This window comes from Neofelis nebulosa, chromosome 18 (assembly GCF_028018385.1).
Source record: "Neofelis nebulosa isolate mNeoNeb1 chromosome 18, mNeoNeb1.pri, whole genome shotgun sequence".
Classification (NCBI taxonomy): Eukaryota; Metazoa; Chordata; class Mammalia; order Carnivora; family Felidae; genus Neofelis; species Neofelis nebulosa.
The window spans coordinates 28,394,395-28,418,894 of record NC_080799.1 but is presented as its reverse complement, the minus strand read 5'-3'; the positions used below and the strand labels follow the sequence as shown (position 1 = coordinate 28,418,894).

Below are 24,500 nucleotides of genomic sequence, written 5' to 3'. Positions count from 1 at the left end.
CTTGGTGCAATTGTGAATGGGATCAGTTTCTTTATTTGTCTTTCTGTTGCTTCATTATTAGTGTATAAGAATGCAACTGATTTCTGTACATTGATTTTGTATTCTGCAACTTTGCTGAATTCATGTATCAGTTCTAGCAGACTTTTGGTGGAGTCTATCGGATTTTCCATGTATAGTATCATGTCATCTGCAAAAAGTGAAAGCTTGACTTCATCTTTGCCAATTTTGATGCCTTTGATGTCCTTTTGTTGTCTGATTGCTGATGCTAGCACTTCCAACCCTATGTCAAACTACAGCGGTGAGAGTGGACATCCCTGTCGTGTTCCTGATCTCAGGGAAAAAGCTCTCAGTTTTTCCCCATTGAGGATGATATTAGCTGTGGGCTTTTCATAAATGGCTTTTATGATCTTTAAGTATGTTCCTTCTATCCCGACTTTCTTGAGGGTTTTTATTAAGAAAGGATGCTGAATTTTGTCAAATGCTTTTTCTGCATTGATTGATGGGATCATATGGTTCTTATCTTTTCTTTTATTGATGTGATGTATCACACTGATTGATTTGCGAATGTTGAACCAGCCCTGCAGCCCAGGAATGAATCCCACTTGATCATGGGTGGTGATATAATGGTGAATAATTGTTTTTATATGCTGTTGAATTTGATTTGCAAGTATCTTAGTGAGAATTTTTGCATCCATAATCATCAGGGATATTGGCCTGTGGTTCTATTTTTTTTGGTGGGTCTCTGTCTGGTTTAGGAATCAAAGTAATGTTGACCTCATAGAATGAGTCTGGAAGTTTTCCTTCCCTTTCTATTTTTTGGAACAGCTTGAGAAGGATAGGTATTATCTCTCCTTTAAATGTCTGGTAGAATTCCCCAGGGAAGCCATCTGGTCCTGGACTCTTATTTGTTGGGAGATTTTTGATAACCAATTCAATTTCTTCGCTGGTTGTGGGTCGGTTCAAGTTTTCTATTTCTTCCTGTTTGAGTTTTAGAAGTATGTGGGTGCTTAGGAATTTGTCCATTTCTTCCAGGTTGTCCAGTTTGTTGGCATATAATTTTTCCAAGTATTCCCTGATAATTGCTTGTATTTCTGAGGGATTGGTTGTACTAATTCCATTTTCATTCATGATTTTATCTATTTGGGTCATCTCCGTTTTCTTTTTGAGAAGCCTGGCTAGAGGTTTATCAATTGTGTTTATTTTTTCAAACAACCAACTCTTGGTTTCATTGATTTGCTCTACAGTTTTTTTGGATTCTATATTGTCTATTTCTGCTCTGATATTTATTATTTCTCTTCTTTTGCTGGGTTTGGGCTGTCTTTGCTGTTCTGCTTCTATTTCCTTTAGGTGTGCTTTAGATTTTGTATTTGGGATTTTTCTTGTTTCTTGAGATAGGCCTGGATTGCAATGTATTTTCCTCTCAGGACTGCCTTTACTGCATCCCAAAGCATTTGGATTGTTGTGTTTTTATTTTCATTTGTTTCCATATATTTTTAAATTTCTTCTCTAATTGCCTGGGTGACCCACTCATTCTTTAGTAGGGTGTTCTTTAACCTCCACGCTTTTGGAGGTTTTCCAGACTTTTTCCTGTGGTTGATTTCAAGCTTCATAGCATTGTGGTCTGAAAGTGTGCATGGTATGATGTCAATTCTTTCATACTTATGAAGGGCTGTTTTGTGACCCAGTATGAGATCTATCTTGGAGAAGGTTCCATGTGCACTCAAGAAGAAAGTATATTTTGTTGCTTTGGGATGCAGAGTTTAAATATATCTGTGAAGTCTATCTGATCCAATGTATCATTCAGGGCGCTTGTTTCTTTCTTTCTTTCTTTTTTTTTTTTTTTTTAAAAAAAGACCCATTCAGGGCCTTGTTTCTTTATTGATCCCGTGTCAAGATGATCTGTCCCTTGCTCTAAGTGGAATATTAAAGTCCCCTGCAATTACCACATTTTTATCAATAATGTTGTTTGTGTTTGTGATGAATTGTTTTATATATTTGGGGGCTCCCGTATTCGGCGCATAGACATTTATAATTGCTAGCTCTTCCTGATGGATAGACTCTGTAATTATTATATAATGCCCTTCTTCATCTCTTGTTACAGCCTTTAATGTAAAGTCTAGTTTGTCTGATATAAGTATGGATACTCCAGCTTTCTTTTGACTTCCAGTAGCATGATAGATAGTTCTTCATCCCCTCAGTTTCAATCTGAAGGTGTCCTCAGGTCTAAAATGAGTCTCTTGTAGACAGAAAATAGATGGGTCTTGTTTTTTTTATCCATTGTGATACCCTACGTCTTTTGGTTGGCGCATTTAGTCCATTTACATTCAGTGTTATTATTGAAAGATATGGGTTTAGAGTCACTGTGATGTCTGTAGGTTTCATGCTTGTAGTGAGGTCTCTGGTACTTTGTGGTCCTTGCAACATTTCACTCACAGAATCCCCCTTAGGATCTCTTGTAGGGCTGGTTTAGTGGTGATGAATTCCTTCAGTTTTTGTTTGTTTGGGAAGACCTTTATCTTTCCTTCTATTCTGAATGACAGACTTGCTGGATAAAGGATTCTCGGCTGCATATTTTTTCTGTTTATCACATTGAAGATTTCCTGCCATTCCTTTCTGGCCTGCCAAGTTTCAGTAGATAGGTCTGCCACTAGTCTTATGGGTCTCCGTTTGTAAGTTAGGGCCTGTTTATCCCTAGCTGCTTTCAGAATTTTCTCTTTATCCTAGTATTTTGCCAGTTTCACTATGATATGTCGTGCAGAAGATCGATTCAAGTTATGTCTGAAGGGGGTTCTCTGTGCCTCTTGGATTTCAATGCCTTTTTCTTTCCCCAAATTAGGGAAGTTCTCAGCTATGATTTGTTCAAGTACACCTTCAGCCCCTTTCTCTCGCTCTTCCTCTTCTGGAATTCCTATTATACCGATATTGTAGTGTTTGATTGTATCACTTAGTTCTCTAATTCTCCCCTCATACTCCTGGAATTTTTTATCTCTTTTTCTCAGCTTCCTCTTTTTCCATATTTTTATCTTCTAATTCACCTATTCTCTCCTCCGCCTCTTCAATCTTAGCTGTGGTCACCTCCATTTTATTTCACACTTCATTTATAGCATTGTTTAGCTCCTCATGACTATTGCTTAGTCCCTTGATCTCTGTAGCAATAGATTCTCTGCTGTCCTCTATGCTTTTTTCAAGCCCAGCGATTAATTTTATGACTATTATTCTAAATTCTTGTTCCATTATATTGCGTTAGCTGTCGCTACTTCCCTGAGTTTATTTTGAGGAGAGTTCTTCCATTTTGTCATTTTGGGTAGTCTCTGCAGTGGCTCCAAACTTCAGGGCACTTCCCCTGTGCTGTCTGGAGTAACTTGTGTTGGTGTGCGGGGCTGCAGACAGACCCGATGTCTGCCCCCAGCCCACCGCTGGGGCCATAGTCAGACCTGCGTGTACCTTATCTTCCCCTCTCCCAGGGGCAGGACTCACTGTGGAGTGGTATGGCCTCTGTCTGGGCTACTTGCACACTGCCAGGCTCGTCGTGCTACACTGATGGGATCTGGTGTGTTAGTCAGGGTGGATCCACAAGGTGCACAGGGGCGGAAGGTGCAGGCTGAGCTTGCTTTGCCGTTGGTGGCCCCCTGTGGGAGGGGCCCTGCAGCACTGGGAGGGAGGCAGACCTGTCAGAGAGATGTATCCACAGAAGCACAGAATTTGTGCGGTGCAAACAAGTTTGGTGACAGGAACAGGTTGTCTTTGGGATTTCAGCTGGGGGATGGGAAAGGGATCTGGCACTGGCCAGCACCTTTGTTCCCCGCCAAGCTGAACCCTGCCTTCCAGGGCTCAGCAACTCTCCCTCCTGGTGCCCTCTCGCCCTCCCCACTCTTTGAGAGCAGAGCTGTTGACTTTTAAAATTCCAGATGTTAAGTCCCGCTGGCTTTCAGAACTCACGGAGTCCAGCCCCTCTGCTTTTGCAAGCCAGACTTCAGGGGCTCTGCCTTACAGGGCGGGCTGCCCCTCCACTCCCTGGCTCCCTCCTGCCAGTCCGTGTAGGGCGCACCACCTCTCCGCCCTTCCTACCCTCTTCTGTGGGCCTCTCGCCTACACTTGGCTCCGGAGACTCTGTTCTGCCAGTCTTCCAGCGTTTTTCTGGGTTATTTAGGCAGATGTGGGTGGAATCTAAGAGATCAGCAGGTCGAGGTGAGCCCAGCCTCCTCCTACACTGCCATCTTCTGGTCAAAAAAACCGTTTTCAAGGTTCCTGGGTGTTTATCAGTACCTCAGTCAGTTTTTGGATATACCACATTTTGTTTGTTCATTAGTTGATGAACTTTTGGGTTTCTACTTTTTGACTATTACCAATAATGCTACTATGAACATTACTGTACATATTTTTGCATGGACATGTTTTGTAGTCTGTTGGGTATATACCTAGAAGTGGAATTGCAGGGTCATATGGTAATTACATGTTTAGCTTCAAAAAAAATTTTTTGTGTGTGTGTATTTAAGTAATCTCTACGTCTAAGGTGGGGCTTGAATTCCTGACTCCCAAGATCAAGTCGTATCCTCCACCAATAGAGCCATCCAGGCACCCCTGTATGTTTAACTTTTTGAGGAACTGCCAGACTTTTTCACAGCAGCTGTACCATTTCACATGCCCACCAGCAGTGTGTGAGCGTTCCAGGTTTTCAAGTTCTTGCCAACACTTGTTGTTTTTTTCTGTTAAAAAGTGTGTGTGTGTTTGTGTTTGTGTGTGTGTGTTTTAAATAGCCATTCTAGTGGTATCTCATGGTAATCCCGATTTGCATTTCCGTAATGACTCGTGATGTTGAGCATCTTTTTATGCCCTCCTTGGCCATTTGTGTAATTTCTTTGGAGAAATGCCTATTTAGATCCTTTTGCTCATTATTTAATTGGTTTGTCATTTTGTTGTTGAGTTGTAAGAGTGCTTTATAAATATTCAGTATATGAAACCCTTATCAGATATATAATTTGAGAATATTTTCATTCCATTCATGAGTTGTCTTTTAGTACCCTTCAGTACTCAATAGTTTTATTCTGATGAAGCCGAATTTATCTGTACCTTTATCTGGTATCCTAAGATTGCATTGCTAAATCCAGATTGTGAAGATTTACTCCAATTTTTTTTTTTTGGAGTTTATTGTTTTAGCTCTTACATTTGGCTGTTTAATCCATTTGAATTAATGTTTGTATGTGGTACAAGGTAAGAGTTGAAATTTATTGTTTTGTATGTTGGTTGCTTAAGCACTGTATGTTCAAAAGACTGTTATTTCCTCTTGAATGAACGTAAGACCCTTGCTGCAAATCTGTTGAACATAGATGAATGGGTTTATTGCTAGACTCTCAACTCTGTTCCCTTGTTTTATATATCTGTGCTTATGCCAGTACCATACTATTTTGATTATTGTCACTTTGTAGAAAGTATTGAAATTAGTAAGTGTGAGCCCTCGAACTTTGTTCTCTTTCAAGATTGGCTATCCAGGGTTCCTTGCCCTTCCATATGAATTCTAGAATCCATGTATTCATTTCTACAAAAAGCAGTTGGGGATTGATTGATTCTTAGTTCAATTTGGGGAGTACTGCCATCAATTTGGGGAGTACTTTGAGTCCATGAACATGGGATGTCTTTTCATTTATTTAGATGTTCTTTAATTTCTTCTTTTTCCCAGTTTTAAATTGTAAAGCTGTAGAATTGTAGGGATATACTTCATGCCCATCGTGGAGCCCAATGTGGGCCCTGAGATTAAGACCTGAGCTGAGATCAAGAGTAGGACACAACTGGGAGGAGTGAGGAAGATGGCGGCATAGGAGGATGCTGGGCTCACCACGCGTCCTGCTGATCACTTAGATTCCACCTACACCTGCCTAAATAACCCAGAAAACCACTAGAGGATTAGCAGAACGGAGTCTCTGGAGCCAAGCGCAGACGAGAGGCCCACGGAAGAGGGTAGGAACGGCGGCGAGGTGGTGTGCGTTCCACGGACTGGCGGGAGGGAGCCGGGGCGAAGGGGCAGCCTGCCGGCCAACCAGAGCCCCCGAGTCTGGCTGGCAAAAGCAGAGGGGCCAGACAGAGTGTGTTCCGACAGCAAGTGCGACTTAGTGTCTGGGAGGTCATAAGTTAACAGCTCTGCTCGGAAAGCGGGAAGGCTGGAGGACAAAGGGAGGGAGAGCTGCTGAGCCCCCCGGACGACAAAGCTCAGTTTGGTGGGGAACAAAGGCGCTTGCCAGCGCCATCTCCCCCGCCCATCCCCCAGCCAAAATCCCAAAGGGAACCAGTTCCTGCCAGGGAACTTGCTCGCTCCGCGCAAACACCCAACTCTGTGCTTCTGCGGAGCCAAACCTTGTTTTCCTCTGGCTTTTCTTCAGGACTTTTTATTTGTTTTAAATTTTTGAGTTTGATTATGATGTGTGTACATACATTTCTTCAGTTTATCTCATTCGGGGTTTGCTCAACTTGTGATACCTGTACGTTTGTGTCTTTTGCCACATTTGGAAGTTTACGACCTTTATTTCTTTAAATATTTTTTCAGCGTCACACTCTGTCCTGTCTTCTGAGACTCTGATGAATTGTATGTTAGACTTTATATTTGTTGTCCCACGTAATCTGGAGGCGGTGTTCGTTTTTTAAAAATTTCCTCCTCCCCTGTTTTGTTCATATTGGATAATTTCTATTGATCTTTCTTCAAGTTTGCTGACTCTTTCCTCCATCATCTTCATTCTGCTCTTGAGTCTATCCAGTGAGTTTTATTTTGGTTACTTTCAATTCTAAAATTTCCCTTTGTTTTTTTCTCATATCTTCTATTTCTTTGCTCATACTTTTCTTTTTTTTTCTTTTTTAAATTTATTTTTATTTTTTAAAGTTTATTTATCTTGACAGAGAGAGAGAGAAAGAGAGAGCGAGCAGGGAGGGGCAGAGAAGGAGGGAGTGAGAGAATCCCAAGCAGGCTCCCCACTGTCAGCACAGAGCCTGATGCACGGCTCAAATTCATGAACGATGAGATAATGACATGAGCCAAAACCAAGAGTTGGATGCTCAACCAACTGAGCCACCCAGGAGCCCCTCATACTTGCTATATTTTAAATTTTGTTTCAAGACTGTGATTATTCTCTTGAATATATAATAGTAGCTGCTTTAAAGTTTTTTTGTTTTTTTTAGGTAATTCCAATATCTATCACCATTGGTATCTATTGATTGTCTCCTCCTGTGCAACCTGAGACTTGTGGTATCTTATATGCTGAGTAATTTTGGATTATATTCTGGACATTTGTGTATTGAACTCTGAGAGTCTGGGTCCTGTTTTAAATCATGTGGGGAATATTGATATTTTTGTTTAGCAGGCAATTGGCCTGGTCATAGGGTTGCCAGATGTAGCAAATAAAATACAGAGTGTCCAGTTAAATTTGAATTTCAAATGAAGTATGGCTAATATTTTAGTATAAGTGTGTCCTCTTAAATATTTGTTACTTCTCTGAAATTCAGATTTAACTGAGCATCCTGTATTTTATCTGGCAACCCTACTTGCTTACGTTTAAGCCATAAGTTCCAACCTACCTCTGTGGACTGTGGTTGCAATATCAGTTCAGTTTTTTTTAAATTTGTTATTATTTGAGAAATTGATAGTGGTTTCAGGCACAGGAACAATATAAGTACTGTTTTCTAGGAAATGCTAAACTGTACTGCAAGACGTAGGGGTATTATGCAAGTCTTATTTATTTATTTATTTATTATCGAAGTATAATTAACACACAATGTTACATTAGTTTTCAGGTGTACAATACAGTGATTTGACAGCTCTATATATTATATTATGGTCACTATAAGCATAGCTATACCTGGCAGTGTACAACACTATTAGAGTACCATAGACCGTGTTCCCTATGCTGTACCTTTACTTCCTGTCACTTATTCATTCCATAATTGGAAGCCAGTACCTCTCACTCCTCCTCACCCATTTTTGTCCATTTCCCCACCCATCTTCCTTCTGGCAACCACCAGTTTGTTCTCCATAGTTATGGGCCTGTTTTTGCTTTGTTTGTTTGGTTTTTTCAATTCTGCATACAAGTGAAATCATATGGTATTTGTGTTTCTCTGTCTGACATATTTCACTTAGCATAATACCCTCTGGGTCTATCCATGTTGTCACAGTCAGGTCAGTTTTTTAAAACTTTGCTGTTCTCTCTGAATCTTCCTGGATCTGAGACTTTTCAGCTTAGTAATCAAAGTGATTAGCATACTGGGAGCAGCTAAAATGGCGGAGAAGTAGGGGGACCCGAATTTCCCTCCTCCCTCAAACACACCTGTATTGAGTTCCAAACACTTGGAATACCCAGGAATACAGGCTGCAGAATGACAGAAAAATCTCCACAGGTAGAAAGAGACAGCTTGGCAGGACAGATGTGCGTGTTGACGAATTGGGAGAGATAAAACAGGAGGCATATGCTCAGAAGAGAGGGGACCCCTTCTGTGGAGAAACTAGAGAGGCTGTGGAAGAAGAGAAAAACCTCTCCGGACCATGGACCTGGGAACGAAAAATACGGAGAGAGCCAGATTCTACTTTGTAAACAGCCTTAGGAGATAAAGATCAGAGTTTTCAGGGGTGTGCAACTTTCTCTGGACTGGAGCCTGCCATGTGTGCGTGCCTGGTGGGGAGGGGAGCCAGCACTCTGTGTGGTAGGGGCACTGGGAGAGAGCAGTCCCCTCCCTTGAGTACTGTGGGAAGAGGATTGATTGCCCTCCCAAGGATAAAAGACCCTGCAGGCGCCATCCAGAGGCCCTTTGTGGGCTGGGCGGAGTGGCATTACCCCAGAACCAGGTTTGTGCAGAGCAGGATCCTTTAAGACATTGGGTTTTGAATCGCAGCCGAGCGCCTAGGAGGCACCGGAGACTGTGGAGCAGGACAAGCTGGCTGGCTTGCCCCCATGCTACTCTGTGAGGATGGCCTGAACGGCGTGGTTTGATGCACCCAGTCCAGAGAGGAGAGTTTGGGGTGTCGCCATTTTTCTCCCCATCACCAACACAATGGGGCTTCATGGAACAGAACAGCAGCCCCTAGTTGAGGTGGGACCAGCTTATACCAAACTCTGCCCCTCTGTGCCTGGTAACTGCTTATCAACTGGAGCGGGACTGGCACTGACTGAACCAGATGGCCTCTCCTCCAGACCAGCACAGCCACTGGTCCCAGGCACTAACAGAGAACTATTCTATGGTTTTGTGTGTTAGTCTGTTTTTTTAAATTATTATTATTATTATTATTATTATTATTATTATTATTTCACTTTTCCCTTCTTTTTTCCTTTTGCCGGCCTCTTTTTTTTTTTTTTTTTTCCTTTCCTTTCCTTTGGAATCAGGCTTATAGTTTCTGTTTTGATTTTTGGTCAATTCCTATTATCTGTCTACATCTTTCTTTCTTTCTTTCTTCTTTCTTTATTTCTTTCTTCTGATTGTTTAATCAGGCATTTTTACTCTATTCTTTTTACACCTTTTCTGTATCTCCTTTTTATTTATTTTCCTCTGTCTCTCTTAGGATTAAGCCTTGTAATTCCTTTTATTTTCTGCCTGGTCTTTTTTTTTTTATCCCTTGCCCCTTTCATTTTTCTCTTTGTATGAGATAAGGCTTTCCCCCCACCTTCCCCCCTTTTTTCTCAGAGTTACTTCAGTGAACAAATCAAAGCACACCAGGTGGTTAAAGAATATCCTACTAAAGAATGAATGGGTCAACCAGAAAATTAACGAAGAAATTAAAAAAACATATGGAGCAAATAAAAATGGAAACATGGCAGTCTAAACCCGTTGGGGTGCAGCAAATGCAGTCCTAAGAGGATAATACATTGCAGTTCCGGCCTATCTCAAGAAGCAAGAAAGGTCCCAAATTTAGAACGTAACCTCATAGCTAAAGGAACTAGAGAGACAGCAGCAAATAAAACCCAAAGCCAGCAGAGGAAGAGAAATAATAAAGATTAGAGCAGAAATAAACAATACAGAATCCAAAAAAAACCAGTAGAACAAATCAATGAATCAAAGAACTGGTTTGTTGAAAGAATAAACAAAATTGATAACCCCCTAGCCAGACATCTCAAAAAGGAGAGAGGACCCAAATAGAATCATGAATGAAAGAGGAGAGATCACAACCAACACCCACAGAAATGCAAACAATTATTAGAGAATACTATGAAAAATTATATGCCAACAAACTGGAAATCTGGAAAACATGGACAAATTCCTAGACACTCACACACTACCAAAACTGAAACAGGAAGAAATAGAAAATTTGAACAAACCCATAATCAATGAAGAAATTGAATCAGTTATAACAAATCTCTCAACAAATAAAAGTCCTGGGCCAGATGGCTTCCTGGGGGAATTCTACCAGACACTTAAAGCAGAGTTAATACCTTGTCTTCTCAGACTGTTCAAAAAAAAAAAAAAATAGAAAAAGAAGGAAAGCTGCCAGATGCAGACTATGAAGCCAGCATTACCTTGATTCTAAAACCAAAGACCTCCCTAAAGAGGAGAATTACAGGCCATTATCCCTGATGTATATGGATGAAAAATTCTCAACAAGATACTGGCTAATGGAATTCAACAGTACACTAAAATAATTACTCACCATGATCAAGTGGGATTCATTCCTGGGCTGCAAGCCTGGTTTAATATTCATGAATCAATCAACATGATACATCACATTAATAGAAGAGAGGATAAGAACCATATGATCCTGTCAGTAGATGCAGTAAAAGCATTTGACAAAATACAGCATCCCCTCTTAATAAAAACCCTCAAGAAATTTGGGATAGAAGAAACATAACTTAACATCATAAAAGCCATACATGAAACGCCCACAACTAATATCATCCTCAATGGGGAAAAACTGAGAGCTTTCCGCCTGAGATTAGGAACACAACAGGGATGCCCATTCTCACCACTGTTGTTTAACATAGTGTTGGAAGTCCTAGCCTCACCAACCAGGCAACAAAAAGAAATAAAAAGTATCTAAATTGGCAAAGAAGAAGTCAAACTTTCACTTTTTGCAGATGACATGATGCTCTACCTGGAAAACCCAAAAGACTCAACCAAAAAACTGCTAGAACTGATCCATGAATTCACAAAACCACAGGATATAAAATCAATGTACAGAAATCAGTTGCATTTCTATGCACCAATAATGAAGCAACAGAAATATCAAGTTATCGATCCCATTTACAATTGCATCAAGAACTATAAAATACCTAGGAATAAATGTAATCAAAGAGGTAAAAGATCTGTACGCTGAAAACTATGGAAAGCTTATGAAAGAAATTGAAGGGGACACAAAGAAATGGAAAATCATTCCATGCTCATGGATTAGAAGAATAAATATCGTCAAAATGTCAATACTACCCAAAGCAATCTACGCATTCAGTTCAAGCCCAATCAACATAGCACTAGTATTCTTCACAGAGTTAGAACAAACGATCCTAAAATTTGTATGGAAGCACAAAAGACCTCGAATAGCCAAAGTAATGTTGAAAAAGAAAACCAAAGCTGGAGGCATCAGAATCTCAGACTTTAGCCTGTATTACAAAGTTGGAATCATCAAGACAGTATAGCATGGCACAAAAATAGACACATAGACCAGTGGAACAGAATAGAGAACCCAGAAATAGACTCACAAATATATGGCCATCTAATCTGCAACAAAGCACAAAAGAGTATCCAATGGAAAAAAGACGGTCTTTTTAGCAAATGGTGCTGGGAGAACAGGATAGCAACATGCAGAAGAATGAACCTGGACCACTTACTTACACCATACACAAAAATAAATTCAAAATGGATTAAAGACCTAAATGTGAGACAGGAAACCATCAAAATCCTCAAGGAGAAAACAGGCAACAACCTCTTTGATCCAGCTGCACCAACTTCTTACTTGACATGTCTCTGAACTATTGGTCAAACTATTGGTACCTCATGAAAGTAAAAGGTTTCTGCACAGCAAAGGAAACAATCAACAAAACTAAAAGGCAACTGACAGAATGGGAGATGTTTGGAAGTGACATATTGGGTAAATGGATAAAAATCTATAAAGAACTTACTGAACTCAATACCTGAAAAATAACCCAGTGAAGAAATGGGCAGAAGACATGAATAGACACTTTTCCAAAGAAGACATCCGGATGGCAGACACATAAAAGATGTTCAGTATCACTCATCATCAGGGAAATACAAATCAAACCACATTTAGATACCACCTCACTCTGGTCAGAGTGGCTAAAATTAACAACTCAGGAAACAACAGATGTTGGTGAAGATGTGGAGAAAGGGGAACCGTCTTGCACTGTTGGTGGGAATGCAAACTGGTGCAGCTACTCTGAAAAATAGTATGGAGATTTGTCAAAAAATTAAAAATAGAACTACTCTACGACCCCGCAATAGCACCACTAGGAATTTATCCTAAGAATATGAAACGCTGATTTGAAGGGGTATGTGCATCCCAATGTTTATAGCAGCTGTATCAACAATAGCTAAATTATGGAAAGAGCCCAAATGTCCATGAACTGATGAATGGATAAAGAAGATGTGGGGTGTGTGTGTGTGTGTGTGTGTGTGTGTGTGTATACACAGTGCAGTACTACTTGGCAATGAAAAAGAATAAAATCTTGCCATTTGCAACAACATGGATGGAACTAGAGGGTATTATGCTAAGTAGAATAAGTTAGTCAAAGACAGATATCATATGTTTTTACTCACATGTGGAATTTGAAAAACTTAACAGAAGACCGTAGGGGAAGGGAAGGAAAAATAAGTAACAGAGTGGGAAGCCAACCATAAGAGACTCTTAAATACAGAGAACAAACTGAGGGTTGGGGGGTGGGGAATATCAATGATGGGCATTGAGGAGGGCACTTGTTGGGATGAGCACTGGGTGTTGTATGCACCCTTCATTGTGGTCTCCTGGCCAGAAACCGTGTTACTATGAGTGCTTGCCACTGAAAGTTCAGAAGTACTTGTGATGCTCTTCCTTGCTGCATTCCCTGGTTACTCTTTCTGATTCACTCACTGAAAGGATGCGACACCTCGTAGTACTGATGCAATGGACGCCACATCCTTCTCTCCCCTTAGCATATCTCGAAGTCTACTTTGGATTCTGAAAGACCTATGAGGCCGTGAAATGCTTAAAAATGGTTAAAATGGCAAATTTTATGTTATGTGTATTTTATCACAATTTTTGAAAAGTACATAGCCTTTTAGCCACCCTCTCCATACTAGCAGATCACCCCAGGGAACACCTTATAAGGTAAATATTGTGATTTTTCTGATTTTACAGATGATAAGCAGCTATAGACTAATTATTTTGCTGAAAATTATATAGCTTGTGAGAGAGTTAGGATTTGACTCAAGGTACCAGAAGGAAGATGGCGGCGTAGGAGGACGCTGGGCTCACTGCATCCTGCTGATCACTTAGCTACACCTACACCTGCCTAAATAACCCAGAAAACAACCAGAAGACTGGCAGAATGGACTCTCCAGAGCCAAGTGTAGATGAGAGGCCCACGGAAGACGGTAGGAAGGGTGGAGAGGTGGTGCACGCTACACGGACTGGCAGGAGGGAGCCAGGGTGGAGGGGCGGCCCACCAGCAAAGCAGAGCCCCTGAGTCTGGCTGGCAAAAGTGGAGGGGCCAGACGGAGTGTGTTCTGACAGCAAGCAGGACTTAACATCTAGAAGGTTATAAGCTAACAGCTCTGCTTGGAGAATGGGAGGGCTGGAGGACAATGGGAAGGAGAGTTGTTGAGCCACGGATGACAGAGCGCAGATTGGCGGGGAACAAAGGCACTCACCAGCGCCTTCTCCCTCGCCCATCCCCCAGCCAAAATCCCAAAGGGAACCAGTTCCTGCCAGGGAACTTGCTTGCACCGCGCAAACACCCAATGCTGTGCTTCTGCGGATATATCCCTCCAGCGGGTCTGACTCCCTCCGGGTGCTGCAGGGCCCCTCCGAAGGATAAGCGAGCTGAGCCTGCCCCTCCCGCCCCCATGCACCTTGCCGATCCACCGCAGCTAATATGCCAGATCCCCAGAACCACAAGCCTGGCAGTGTGCAAGTAGCCCAGACAGGCCATGCCACCCCACAGTGAATCTCACCCCTAGGAGAGGGAAAGACAAGGTACACACCAGTCTGACTGTGGCCCCAGCGGTGGGCTGGGGGCAGACATCAGGTCTGACTGCAGCCCCGCCCACCAACTCCAGTTATTCAAGACAGCACAGGGAAGTGCCCTGCAGGGCTGCACTACTCCAGGGACTATCCAAAATGACGAAATGGAAGAATTCCCCTCAAAAAAACGTCCAGGAAATAATGACAGCTAACGAACTGTTCAAAAAGGATTTAAACAATATAACAGAAAGTGAATTTAGACTAATAGTCATAAAATTAGTCACTGGGCTTGAAAACAGTATAAAGGACAGCAGAGAATCTATTGCTACAGAGATCAAGGGATTAAGGAACAGCCAGGAGGAGCTAAAAAATGCTATTAATGTGCTGCAAAATAAAATGGAGACAACCACAGCTCGGATTGAAGAGGCAGAGGAGAGAATAGGTGAACTGGAAGATAAAATCATGGAAAAAGAGGAAGCTGAGAAAAAGAGAAAAAAAAATCCAGGAGTATGAGGGAAAATTAGAGAACTAAGTGATGCACTAAAGAGAAATAATGTATGCATAATTGGTATTCCAGAGGAGGAAGAGAGAGGGAAAGGTGATGAAGGTGTACTTGAAGAAATCATAGCTGAGAACTTCCCTGATATGGGGAAGAAAAAGGCATTGAAATCCAAGAGGCACAGAGAACTCCCTTCAGACGTAACTTGAATCAATCTTCTGCACGACATATCATAGTGAAACTGGCAAAATACAAGGATAAAGAGAACATTCTCAAAGCAGCTAGAGATAAACGTGCTCTAACATATAAAGGGAGACCTATAAGACTCGTGACTGATCTTTCTACTGAAACTTGACAGGCCAGAAAGGAATGGCAGGAGATCTTCAACATGATGAACAGAAAAAAAATATGCAGCCAAGAATCCTTTATCCAGCAAGTCTGTCATTTAGAATAGAAGGAGAGATAAAGGTCTTCTCAAACAAACAAAAACTGAAGGAATTCGTCACCACTAAACCAGCCCTACAAGAGATCCTGAGGGGGATCTTGTGAGACAAAGTACCAGAGACATCACTACAAGCATGAAACCTACAGACATCACAATGACGCTAAACCCATATCTTTCTTTAATAACACTGAACATAATTGGACTAAATGTGCCAACCAAAAGACATAGGGTATCAGAATGGATAAAAAAAAAACAAGACCCATCTATTTGCTGTCTACAAGAGACTTATTTTAGACCTGAGGACACCTTCATATTGAAAGTGAGGGGATGGAGAACTATCTATCATGCTACTGGAAGTCAAAAGAAAGCTGGAGTAGACATATTTACACCAGACAAACTAGACTTTACATTAAAGGCTGTAACAAGAGATGAAGAAGGGCATTATATAATAATTACAGAGTCTATCCATCAGGAAGAGCAAACAATTATAAATGTCTATGTGCCGAATACGGGAGCCCCCAAATATATAAAACAATTCATCACAAACACAAACAACATTATTGATAAAAATGTGGTAATTGCAGGGGACTTTAATATTCCACTTAGAGCAAGGGACAGATCATCTAGACACAGGATCAATAAAGAAACAAGGGCCCTGAATGATACATTGGATCAGACGGACTTGACACATATATTTAGAATGTGTTTAGAACTCTGCATCCCAAAGCAACAGGATATACTTTCTTCTCAAGTGCATATGGAACCTTCTCCAAGATAGATCACATACTGGGTCACAAAACAGCCCTTCATAAGTATAAAAGACGTGACATCATACTATGCACACTTTCAGACCACAATGCTATGAAACTTCAAGTCAACCACAGGAAAAAGTCTGGAAAACCTCCAAAAGCATGGAGGTTAAAGAACACCCTACTAAAGAATGAGTGGGTCAACCAGGCAATTAGAGAAGACATTTAAAAATATATGCAAACAAATGAAAATGAAAAATGACAGTAAGGGCCTTGAACTAACTAAAAATTCTGACAAGTTATCTTTAGGAAGCTATTCAACAGCAGTCAAAAGTACATGGCTAAGAATATGTATATGTATATGTATATGTATATGTATATGTATATGTATATGTATATAGTATATGGTATATAGTATATATACTATGGGCTGCAGGACAGGTTCAACATTTGCAAATCAATCAACGTGATACATCACATTAATAAAAGAAAAGATAAGAACCATATGATCCTGCCAATCGATGCAGAAAAGGCATTTGACAAAATTTAGCAACCTTTCTTTTTTTTTTTAATGTTTTTTAATGTTTATTTATTTTTGAGACAGGGAGAGATAGAGCATGAACAGGAGAGGGTCAGAGAGAGAGGGAGACACAGAATCTGAAACAGGCTCCAGGCTCTGAGCTGTCAGCCCAGAGCCCGACGCGGGGTTCGAACTCACAGACCGCGAGATCATGACCTGAGCCGAAGTCGGACGCTTAACCGACTGAGCCACCCAGGCGCCCCTAGCAACCTTTCTTAATAAAAACCCTCGAGAAAGTCGGGATAGAAGGAACATACTTAAAGATCATAAAAACCATTTATGAAAAGCCTACAGCTAATATCATCCTCAATGGGGAAAAACTGAGAGCTTTTTCCCTGAGATCAGGAACACGACAGGGATGTCCACTCTCACCGCTGTTGTTTAACATAGTGTTGGAAGTTCTAGCATCAGCAATCAGACAACAAAAGGAAATCAAAGGCATCCAAATTGGCAAAGATGAAGTCAAGCTTTCACTTTTTGTAGGTAACACGATATTATACATGGAAAATCCGATAGATTCCACCAAAAGTCTGCTAGAACTGAGACATGAATTCAGCAAAGTTGCAGAATACAAAATCAATGTACAGAAATCAGTTGCATTCTTATACACTAATAATGAAGCAACAGAAAGAGAAATAAAGAAACTGATCCCATTCACAATTGCACCAAGCAGCATAAAATACCTAGGAATAAATCTAACCAAAGATGTAAAAGATCTGTATGCTGAAAACTATAGAAAGCTTATGAAGGAAATTGAAGAAGATATAAAGAAATGGAAAAACATTCCATGCTCATGGATTGGAAGAATAAATATTGTCAAAATGTCAATACTACCCAAAGCTATCTACACATTCAATGCAGTCCCAATCAAAATTGCACCAGCATTCTTCTCAAAACTAGAACAAGCAATCCTAAAATTCATATGGAACCACAAAAGGCCCCGAATAGCCAAAGTAATTTTGAAGAAGACCAAAGCAGGAGACATCACAATCCCAGACTTTAGCCTCTACTACAAAGCTGTAATCATCATGACAGCATGGTATGGGCACAAAAACAGACACATAGACCAATGGAATAGAATAGAAACCCCAGAACTAGACCCACAAACATATGGCCAACTCATCTTTGACAGAGCAGGAAAGAATATCCAATGGAAGAAAGACAGTCTCTTTAACAAATGGTGCTGAGAGAACTGGGAACTGGACAGCAACATGAAGAAGATTGAAACTAGACCACTTTCTCACATCATTCACAAAAATACACTCAAAATGGATAAAGGACCTGAATGCGAGACAGGAAACCATCAAAGCCCTAGAGGAGAAAGCAGGAAAAGACCTCTCTGACCTCAGCCGTAGCAATTTCTTACTTGACACATCCCCAAAGGCAAGGGAATTAAAAGCAAAAATGAACTACTGGGACCTTATGAAGATAAAAAGCTTCTGCACAGCAAAGGAAACAACCAACAAAACTAAAAGGCAACCAACGGAATGGGAAAAGATATTTGCAAATGACATATCAGACAAAGGGCTAGTATCCAAAATCTATAAAGAGCTCACCAAACTCCATACCCGAAAAACAAATAACCCAGTGAAGAAATGGGCAGAAAACATGAATAGACACTTCTCTAAAGAAGACATCCGGATGGCCAACAGGTACATGAAAAGATGTTCAACGTCGCTCCTTATCAGGGAAATACAATCAAAACCACACTCAGATATCACCTCACGCCAGTCAGAGTGGCTAAAATGAACAAATCAGGAGACTATAGATGCTGGCGAGGATGTGGAGAAACAGGAATCCTCTTGCACTGTTGGTGGGAATGCAAACTGATGCAGCCGCTCTGGAAAACAGTGTGGAGGTTCCTCAAAAAATTAAAAATAGACCTACCCTATGACCCAGCAGTAGCACTGCTAGGAATTTACACAAGGGACACTGATGCATAGGGGCACTTGTACCCCAATGTTTATAGCAGCACTCTCAACAATAGCCAAATTATGGAAAGAGCCTAAATGTCCATCAAGTAATGAATGGATAAAGAAATTGAGGTTTATATACACAATGGAGTACTACGTGGCAATGAGAAAGAATGAAATATGGCCCTTTGTAGCAACATGGATGGAACTGGAGGGTGTGATGCTAAGTGAAATAAGCCATACAGAGAAAGACAGATACCATATGGTTTCACTCTTATGTGGATCCTGAGAAAGTTAACAGAAACCCATGGGGGAGGGGAAGGAAGAAAAAAAAAAAGAGGTAAGAGTGGGAGAGAGCCAAAGCGTAAGAGACTCTTAAAAAGTGAGAACAGGGGCGCCTGGGTGGCGCAGTCGGTTAAGCGTCCGACTTCAGCGAGGTCACGATCTCGCGGTCCGTGAGTTCGAGCCCCGCGTCAGGCTCTGGGCTGATGGCTCGGAGCCTGGAGCCTGTTTCCGATTCTGTGTCTCCCTCTCTCTCTGCCCCTCCCCCGTTCATGCTCTGTCTCTCTCTGTCCCAAAAAAAAAATAAATAAAAAACGTTGGAAAAAAAAAAAAAAGTGAGAACAAACTGAGGGTTGATGGGGGGTGGGAGGGAGGGGAGGGTGGGTGATGGGTATTGAGGAGGGCACCTTTTGGGATGAGCACTGGGTGTTGTATGGAAACCAATTTGACAATAAACTTCATATATTGAAAAAAAAATGAAACCTGGGAGCCAAAAAAAAAAAAAAATGATATGAAGGGATACTCTTTCATTAGAGTGTGGTGACTGGGAGTTAGGTGACTTGGTGTTTTTTGTTCAGACTGTGTTAATCAGTAGCTTTATGATCCTAAATACTCAGGGTTTCTTCTTTGTCAAGTTTCTTCTTCTGAAAACGAATGTTTGGACTAGGTGATCTTTTAGGTCCCTTACACTAAGATTCTGTGATATTAATTATTAGGACTTTAGCCGATTAAATCAGCTGAGGATAGGTGGTCAGAATTAGTGAAATTAGATCAGAATTAGTTCAGTGAAATTTAAAAGTGATATATTTTTTTTAAATATTTATTTTGAGAGAGAGAGAGAGAGCGAGATTGAGCATGGGGGAGGGGCAGAGAGAGAGGGAGAGAGAGAGTCTGAAGCAGGCTTCGCTCTGTCATTGCAGAGCCCAAACGCAGGGCTCAAACTCATGAACCAGGAAATGGCACCTGGGCTTCAGGAATCAGATGCTTAACCAACTGAGCCACCCAGGTGCTCTCACTTTCTTAACTTTTTAAGTACATAATACAGCATTGTTTATTATAGGCACATTGTGCAACACATTTCTAAAACTTTTAATGTTGCAAACCTGAAATGCTACCCATTAAACAATTCCTAATTTTCCTCTCCTTCCGTCCCTTGCAAACCAAGATTCTACTTTCTATTTCTTTGTATCTACATTAGATTCCTAATGTAAATGGAATCACGCATTAGTTGTCTTTTTGTGCCTAGTGTCATCAGGATGCCTCTATGTTGTAGCATATGACAGAATTGCTCTTTTTTAAAGGCTGAATAGTATACTACATTTTGTTTATCCATTCATTGGTGGAGGGTTTCTTTCACCTCTTGGCTATTATGAATAATGCTGCAGTAAATATGAGTATGTAAATGATCTCTTTGAAATCTTTTTTCAATTCTTTTGGATATATGCTAAGAAGTGGGATTGCTGGATCATATGATTGTTATTTTAGTATTTTGAGAAACCTCTGTACTGTGCACCATTTTATATCCCTACCAACAGTGCACAAGGATTCCAATTTCTTTACATCCTCACTAACACTTGTTCTTTTCTGGGTTTTTTTTGGTAGTGGCCATCCTAACAGTTGTGCAGTGGTATCTCATTTTGCTTTGGATATGCGTTTCCCTGATGATTAGTGAAATTGAATGCTTTTTCTGGTGTGTTTTGACCATCTGTGTTTTCTTTGGAGAAATGTCTATTCAAGTCCTTTGCCCATTTTTTTAATAGGCTTATTTTTGTTGTTGAGTTAGAGAAGTTCTTTATATTTTCTGGATATTAACCCTTTATCAGTTATATGGTTTGTGAATATTTCCTCCCGTTCCATAGATTGCTTTTTCATTGTTGATTGTTTCCTTCACTGTGCACAAGCTTTTCTGTTTGAAGTCATCTCATTTGTCTGTCTTCTGCTTTTGTCACCTATGCTTTTGGTATCATATCCAGTAAATCACTGTCAAATCTAATGTCACAACGATTTTGCCCTATGTTTTCTTCTAGAGTTTTATAGCTTCAGGTATTATGTTTAGGTCTTTAATCTATTTTGATTTAACTTTTGTATATAGTATAAGATAAGGATCCAGCCTCATTATTTTGCATGTGGATATCCAGTTTATCCAGCACCATTTGTTTTGAAGAGTGTGTCCTCTCTCCTAGTGCCCTTGTTGAAGGTCATTTGACCAGATATGTGAGAATTTTACTTTGTCCTGTCTGTTATGTTGGTCTCTATGTCTGTCTTTTTTTTTTTTTATGTTTATTTATTTATTTGAGGGGAAGAATCCAAAGCAGGATCTGCAATGACAGTGGCCGATACAGAGCTTGATCCCACAAACCTGAATCAAAAGCAAGAGTTGGATGCTTAACTGACTGAGCCACCAGGTGCCCCTCTATGGTGTCTTTATGCTGCTACTGTACCATACTATTTTGATTACCGTAACTTTGCAGTATATTTTGAAACCAGGAATTGTGAGGCCTCCAGCTCACAAGAGCAAGTGTTCTCTTTGCTGAAGATCATTTAGACTATTTGAGGTTCTTTGCAATTTCATATGGATTTTAAGATCGTTTTTCTGTTTCTGCAAAAGATGCCACTGGGGTTTTTAAAAAAGTTTTATTTAAATTCCAGTTAGTTAACATACAGTATAATATTAGTTTTGCGTGTACAGTTTGGTGATTCAACACTTTTAAACACACCTAGTGCTCATCACAAGTGCACTGGGATTTTGATAGAGATTGCATTGAATCTGTAGGTCATTCTAGGTAGTATGGCTATTTTAACAACAGTAAGTTTTCCAATCCAGGAACAAGGAATGTCTTTACATTTACTTGTGTCATCTTTAATTTCTTTCAGCATTGTTTTTTAGCTTTCAGTCTATAAGTCTTTCACCTCCTCAGTTAAGTTTATTCCTCTGTATTTTATTCTTTATGATGCTATTGTAGATGGGATTGTATCACTTCTTATTTTGAGCTTTTACTTCTATTTGCATGTCTGGGATATCTGGTATTGAATTATGTCTGGTATCAAATTCTCATTTATTTTGGCTGATAAAATCACATAAAGCAACTGTACCATTTTCATGCAGTATTTTAGTTTTGGGAAGATGGTGATACAATTCCATGTTATTTATTATCTGTTTGTGTCCCAAGTCGCTACAGGTTTTAGGAAGTTGTTTTGTTCTTTGAGTTAAAAGCTTTGGATTACCCAAATTGCCTTGTTTGTTTGCCTGGCTGTTTCTTGGTATGCTGAACTTGACCATCTTTGCTTTCTCATATAGGGTACATCATGGAAGGGTTCCTGGCTCTGCAGCATGCCCTGGATATTGCCATCATGATGTACCATAACAGCAGATCTGCATATGTTTTGTTCAATGATTTCCTCATTTTTGTTAAGAGGTTTCCATCCCCTGCTTATTTTTATGATAGTTTTTTGTGGTTTTTTATAACTGTCTTCCCTTTGATAATTTTACTTATATTTTCTCTAACTGAACTTACCCTCCTCTGGACCATTGTTATGGAAAAGGAAAACAGATTAAAGGTAATGTCACTTTCTTTGTAGCATTTTGGGCCTGTGGAATACATTTGTGTTCTGTACATTTGACATATTGCAAAATGTGAATATTGCATATTCATGTATGAATGGTGAATAGATGTGAATATATTATATTGAATATATGATACATTCAATTATATACTGAATATATATTCAATGGTGAATAGTTACATTGTGATAGCAGTATACAAATATAGACTGGGTGGAGTATACACTATGTCATTTATCAATTTTCTGATGTTCTGCTTTCATCTAAATTCTTGATTTGGCCTGTAGCTTTATTGACTAAATGACTATTTGACAAGAATGTTATGGAGGGAGGTCATATATTAAATGTCCTGAGTCTTCTTTGGAGTAAAATGGGCAACAAGGAAATAATCATAGGAGCTCTTGAATTAGACTAATTGAAGATGCACCTCAATTCCAAGATTTGAGATGCTTTTCAGTATTAAGTCAAATTAAGACCATTGGTTAAGAACAGTGGCTCTAAAGTCAGAGAAAACTGTTGATTCACCAATCTATCCACTGATTGGTTCACTTATTTATTAGTTACCTACACTTTATCAGGGAGTTTCATAAATCTTGGATTTAAATCTTGACTCTGCCAAGTATTAATCCTGTGATCATAGCCTATTTCTTCAGATGTAAATTGAAGATAATACCAAATTTCTAGGCTATCAGGGAGATTAAGTGACATGTTATTTTAAGAAGTATCTATCTAGGTCTATCTCTGACCTGTAGGAAACACTCGACAAATGGCAGTTAAAAAGGGAGGATGGAATTCCTAAAGGTTTAGTTGAGGAAATACTAGTAAACTGAGCTACTTTTCTAATATGATAAGTACCTAGTGGTGTGGGCAAAGTTGTTCTTAAAGTACTGAGGGTGTGATGCTTGGTCTGAGCAATGGAGGACAACTGGAGTTCACTGGGGAGACAGCATGGGAGGATTGGCTTTGAGACTATCTGTATCCTAACCATGTTCCTATCAGTGCATTGTCAGAAGAAGGACTCTGGAAAGGAATGTGGAGGACAGCTTAGATTAAGAGTTGGCAAGCATTTTGTGGAAAGCACAAAAATAGTGAATGTTTTAGGCTTGTGGGCCACATGTATCTCTGTCGCTTGCTTTCTTTCTTTCTTTCTTTCTTTCTTTCTTTCTTTCTACCACCTAGAAATGTAAAAGCCATTCTTAGCTCACAGGACATACAAAAGTAGTCTGTGGGCTGGATTTGGCCAATAGGCTATAGTTTGCTGACACAAAGTTTGACTATGACATCAAGACTGAAGGTGTGGAACCAGTTGTGAGGTAATTGTAACAGACCAGGAGAAAAGCAAGGAGGGCCTGAGTCAAAGTGGTTTAGTATAAAGGAACAGAGAAGGAAGAGTTTAATAAATGTTTGGGTGGTAGAAATCAATGGAAATGGGATATGTACATAATTAACTTCATATTCTGGAAGTTTGTACACACTTCTTTAAACGACTTTCTTTCCCATGTATCAGGCTGTTCTTAAGGTATTTTGATGTTGCTACTTATCAAGTTGTATTGGGGTGAGGAAATATGATGTGTTTCCTGAAGCGACAATGATGCTTGGGTTTAATGAAGACAGGATGGTATAGAGAGAAACATCATTCTTTTAAGGGGCAAGGGATTGTCTCTCCTCCTGGGTTGTCTAGGTATGCTAATGAAATTATCCTCCCCCAAATCACCCAGGCTTGAAACTTCAATCTTATCAGTATAGTATAGTATAGTATAGTACAGTATGTTTAGTTTTAAGAATGTTGCCATTTCCTGCCTCTATAACTATTAGGTAAGTTTCTTAACTTCTCTGTGCCTCGCCTGTAAAATGGTGGTAAAAATATTCCTACCACATTGGGTTGTGGCAATGATTAAAGAGATACTGGTTGTTAGTGAGTAGGAAATATTATGTAGCTGTCGATATTAGTTATCTGTTTTCTAAATCCTGTTTCTTTCTCACCATGTGTAGAAATGTCATTTTCCAGTGCAAACTCTTAGTGATTTTTCACCATCCAGCTATTTCAGAAATCCTCTCATTGGTTTCCCTAATTACCATTTCTCCTTAATCTTACTTCACATTAAACCCTTTTCCCTCCACCCCAAATGGTTCATTTTGTACCATTCTTCATTTTGGCTAGAGGGTTTGAAAGGGAACCCTTTTGGGTTCATAGGGTCATAGGGTAGTTCATAGGGTAGGTCATAGGGTAGGTCATAGGGTAGTTCTATCTTGTGTATGTGTGCTTCAAGAAATTCTTTCATAATTGAGTTTTTATTGGTTGTTCTGAGGATCAATATAGGCAAATTCAATTTGTA

The 24,500-nt window shown here is 40.0% G+C and overlaps 1 protein-coding gene across 1 annotated transcript in view; it reads left to right on the top strand.

Annotated features, from left to right (window-relative positions):
* The window catches only part of LOC131501626 (phospholipid-transporting ATPase ABCA3-like), a 102,828-nt gene that overhangs the window by 3,594 nt on the left and 74,734 nt on the right, over nucleotides 1-24,500 (top strand). The gene's annotated exons all lie outside the window — the stretch shown is intronic.